General features: G+C 37.0%; 1 long non-coding RNA gene across 1 annotated transcript; it reads left to right on the plus strand.

Annotated features, from left to right (window-relative positions):
* The first annotated feature begins 2,314 nt into the window (after nucleotides 1–2,314).
* On the plus strand, nucleotides 2,315–4,987 carry LOC311142670. The gene is made up of 4 exons (XR_014614361.1): nucleotides 2,315–2,395; nucleotides 3,199–3,276; nucleotides 4,083–4,160; nucleotides 4,968–4,987. It is a non-coding gene; the product is annotated as an uncharacterized lncRNA (long non-coding RNA).
* The last annotated feature ends 246 nt before the right edge of the window (nucleotides 4,988–5,233 follow it).

Raw genomic sequence — 5,233 nt, forward strand, 5'->3', positions numbered from 1 at the left:
CTTGGGTCAAACGTTTCGGGTAGCCTTCCACAAGCTTCCCACAATAAGTTGGGTGAATTTTGGCCGATTCCTCCTGACAGAGCTGGTGTAACTGAGTCAGGTTTGTAGGCCTCCTTGCTCGCACACGCTTTTTCAGTTCTGCCCACACATTTTCTATAGGATTGAGGTCAGGGCTTTTTGATGGCCACTCCAAAACCTTAACTTTGTTGTCCTTAAGCCATTTTGCCACAACTTTGGAAGTATGCTTGGGGTCATTGTCCATTTGGAAGACCCATTTGCGACCAAGCTTTAACTTCCTGACTGATGTCTTGAGATGTTGCTTCAATATATCCACATAATTTTCCTTCCTCATGATGCCATCTATTTTTTTAAGCGCACCAGTCCCTCCTGCAGCAAAACACCCCCACAGCATGATGCTGCCACCCCCGTGCTTCATGGTTGGGATGGTGTCCTTCGGCTTGCAAGCCTACCACCTTTTTCCTCCAAACATATTGATGGTCATTAAGGCCAAACAGTTCTATTTTTGTTTCATCAGACCAGAGGACATTTCTCCAAAAAGTACGATCTTTGTCCCCATGTGCAGTTGCAAACCACAGTCTGGCTTTTTTATGGCGGTTTTGAAGCAGTGGCTTCTTCCTTGCTGAGCGGCCTTTCAGGTTATGTCGATATAGGACTTGTTTTACTGTGGATATAGATACTTTTGTACCTGTTTCCTCCAGCATCATCACAAGGTCCTTTGCTGTTGTTCTGGGATTGATTTGCACCTTTCGCACCAAAGTACATGCATCTCTAGGAGACAGAACGCGTCTCCTTCCTGAGCGGTATGACGGCTTCGTGGTCCCATGGTGTTTATACTTGCATACTATTGTTTGTACAGATGAACGTGGTACCTTCAGGCGTTTGGAAATTGCTCCCAAGGATGAACCAGACTTGTGGAGGTCTACAAATTTTTTTCTGAGGTCTTGGCTGATTTCTTTAGATTTTCCCATGATGTCAAGCAAAGAGGCACTGAGTTTGAAGGTAGGCCTTGAAATAAATCCACAGGTACACCTCCAATTGACTCAAATGATGTCAATTAACCTATCAGAAGCTTCTAAAGCCATGACATCATTTTCTGGAATTTTCCAAGCTGTTTAAAGGCACAGTCAACTTAGTGTATGTAAACTTCTGACCCACTGGAATTGTGATACAGTGAATTATAAGTGAAAAAATCTGTCTGTAAACAATTGTTGGAAAAATTACTTGTATCATGCACAAAGTAGATGTCCTAACCAACTTGCCAAAACTATAGTTTGTTAACAAGAAATTTGTGGAGTGGTTGAAAAACGAGTTTTAATGATTCCAACCTAAGTGTATGTAAACTTCCGACTTCAACTGTATACACTGATTAAATAGAGTATAATACAGAATATTTATTGTTGTGTTTCGTTGCAGACACCAAGTGACAAGATCCCAGCTCAAGCTTCAGCAGACCCAGAAGTGAGACAGAGATCCACTTCATCCTTCCAACAGGTTATTACACATTTATTGTAGATCTTTTCTATTTAAATTAAATTGTTGTCTCAGTTCATTCCAAAATATGAATTAAATGGCTTTTTACTGTATTACAACCAACCTTTTGTGTAAATTGTTCACAATATCAAAATTCCCATAACTTCTTTCAATATCATAGCATAAACAAAATTAGCCCGACCATTTGACAGAACTAACCGCCCCTCAAAACATAAAATTTATCTTTATTCTCTCTAATGCCTATGTTTTTGTATTTTTGGGGCAATGTTTTTGCCCATTTAACATATTTCTTATCAATTTGCGTGATTTAATTTATATGGCAGTTGATCCATTTACATTGCTTTTAAGGTGGTGAGCTTTCTTTGACAACAAAAGGATAACTCAAAGTCAGGAACCTTGATTCCAGATGTGTTCAGTCGTCAAGTCCTCATTTGGTAATTAGGCTGTTCAAGACGTAAATGTGTTTCAGATTACGTCCCGATATGGTATGACCCAACCAGAGTAGAGTGTGTGTGTGTTACACGGTCCTCATATTGTTGGTTAGCAGATATTGTACAGTTTTAACCATTTTTATAGAGTCTTGCATAAAAAGCCCAGATCCATATATGAATTATCTTTCCTAACATCTGTGGTCAATGAAGCCCTTGACCTCAGCAATGAGTCTCACACCAAAGGCGATTATGATAGACAGGTGGTAGGAATATATTGTGACTGAACTGAGTATGATCATTAGTTTACGAAATAGATATGATCTATATTATAAAACACAATATTTCTGACATGTTATTGTTGTATTTCGTTGCAGACACCAAGTGACAAGATCCCAGCTCAACCTTCAGCAGACCCAGAAGTGAGACAGAGATCCACTTCATCCTTCCAACAGGTTATTACATATTTATTGTAGATCTTTTCTATTTAAATTAAATTGTTGTGTCAGTTCATTCCAAAATATGAATTAAATGGCTTTTTACTGTATTACAACCAACCTTTTGTGTAAAATGTTCACAAAATCAACATTCCCATAACTTGTTTCGATATCATAGCGTAAACAAAATTAGCCCAAACATTTGACAGAACTAACCGCCCCTCAAAACATAACATTAATCTTTATTCTCTCTAATGCCTATGTTTTTGTATTTTTGGGGCAATGTTTTTGCCCATTTAACATATTTCTTATCAATTTGCGTGATTTAATTTATATGGCAGTTGATCCATTTACATTGCTTTTAAGGTGGTGAGCTTTCTTTGACAACAAAAGGATAACTCAAAGTCAGGATCCTTGATTCCAGATGTGTTCAGTCGTCAAGTCCTCATTTGGTAATTAGGCTGTTCAAGACGTAAATGTGTTTCAGATTACGTCCCGATATGGTATGACCCAACCAGAGTAGAGTGTGTGTGTTACACGGTCCTCATATTGTTGGTTAGCAGATATTGTACAGTTTTAACCATTTCTATAGAGTCTTGCATAAAAAGCCCAGATCCACATATTAATGATCTTTCCTAACATCTGTGGTCAATGCAGCCCTTGACCTCAGCAATGAGTCTCACCCCAAAGGCGATTATGATTGACAGGTGGTAGGAATATATTGTGACTGAACTGAGTATGATCATTAGTTTACTAAATTGATATGATCTATATTATAAAACACAATATTTCTGACATGTTATTGTTGTATTTCGTTGCAGACACCAAGTGACAAGATCCCAGCTCAACCTTCAGCAGACCCAGAAGTGAGACAGAGATCCACCTCATCCTTCCAACAGGTTATTACACATTTATTGTAGATCTTTTCTATTTAAATTAAATTGTTGTCTCAGTTCATTCCAAAATATGAATTAAATGGCTTTTTACTGTATTACAACCAACCTTTTGTGTAAAATGTTCACAAAATCAACATTCCCATAACTTGTTTCGATATAATAGCGTAAACAAAATTAGCCCAAACATTTGACAGAACTAACCGCCCCTCAAAACATAAAATTAATCTTTATTCTCTCTAATGCCTATGTTTTTGTATTTTTGGGGCAATGTTTTTGCCCATTTAACATATTTCTTATCAATTTGCGTGATTTAATTTATATGGCAAGTTGATCCATTTACATTGCTTTTAAGGTGGTGAGCTTTCTTTGACAACAAAAGGATAACTCAAAGTCAGGAACCTTGACTCCAGATGTGTTCAGTCGTCAAGTCCTCATTTGGTAATTAGGCTGTTCAAGACGTAAATGTGTTTCAGATTACGTCCCGATATGGTATGACCCAACCAGAGTAGAGTGTGTGTGTGTTACACGGTCCTCATATTGTTGGTTAGCAGATATTGTACAGTTTTAACCATTTTTATAGAGTCTTGCATAAAAAGCCCAGATCCATATATGAATTATCTTTCCTAACATCTGTGGTCAATGAAGCCCTTGACCTCAGCAATGAGTCTCACCCCAAAGGCGATTATGATAGACAGGTGGTAGGAATATATTGTGACTGAACTGAGTATGATCATTAGTTTACGAAATAGATATGATCTATATTAGAAAACACAATATTTCTGACATGTTATTGTTGTATTTCGTTGCAGACACCAAGTGACAAGATCCCAGCTCAACCTTCAGCAGACCCAGAAGTGAGACAGAGATCCACTTCATCCTTCCAACAGGTTATTACACATTTATTGTAGATCTTTTCTATTTAAATTAAATTGTTGTCTCAGTTCATTCCAATATATATAAATTACATGGCTTTTTACTATATTACAACCAACCTTTTGTGTAAAATGTTCACAATATCAACATTCCCATAACTTGTTTCGATATCATAGCATAAACAAAATTAGCCCGACCATTTGACAGAACTAACCGCCCCTCAAAACATTAAATTAATCTTTATTCTCTCTAATGCCTATGTTTTTTGTATTTTTGGGGCAATGTTTTTGCCCATTTAACATATTTCTTGTCAATTTGCGTGATTTAATTCATATGGAAGTTGATCCATTTACATTACTTTTAAGGTTGTGAGCTTTCTTTGACAACAAAAGGATAACTCAAAGTCAGGAAACTTGACTCCAGATGTGTTCAGTCGTCAAGTCCTCATTTGGTAATTAGGCTGTTCAAGACGTAAATGTGTTTCAGATTACGTCCCGATATGGTATGACCCAACCAGAGTAGAGTGTGTGTGTGTTACACGGTCCTCATATTGTTGGTTAGCAGATATTGTACAGTTTTAACCATTTTTATAGAGTCTTGCATAAAAAGCCCAGATCCATATATGAATTATCTTTCCTAACATCTGTGGTCAATGCAGCCCTTGACCTCAGCAATGAGTCTCACCCCAAAGGCGATTATGATAGACAGGTGGTAGGAATATATTGTGACTGAACTGAGTATGATCATTAGTTTATAAATAGATATGATCTATATTAGAAAACACAATATTTCTGACATGTTATTGTTGTATTTCGTTGCAGACACCAAGTGACAAGATCCCAGCTGAACCTTCAGCAGACCCAGAAGTGAGACAGAGATCCACTTCATCCTTCCAACAGGTTATTACACATTTATTGTAGATCTTTTCTATTTAAATTAAATTGTTGTCTCAGTTCATTCCAAAATATGAATTAAATGGCTTTTTACTGTATTACAACCAACCTTTTGTGTAAAATGTTCACAATATCAAAATTCCCATAACTTCTTTCGATATCATAGCATAAACAAAATTAGCCCGACCATTTGA

Source organism: Coregonus lavaretus (assembly GCF_964263955.1).
Source record: "Coregonus lavaretus genome assembly, chromosome: 15".
Lineage (NCBI taxonomy): Eukaryota > Metazoa > Chordata > Actinopteri > Salmoniformes > Salmonidae > Coregonus > Coregonus lavaretus.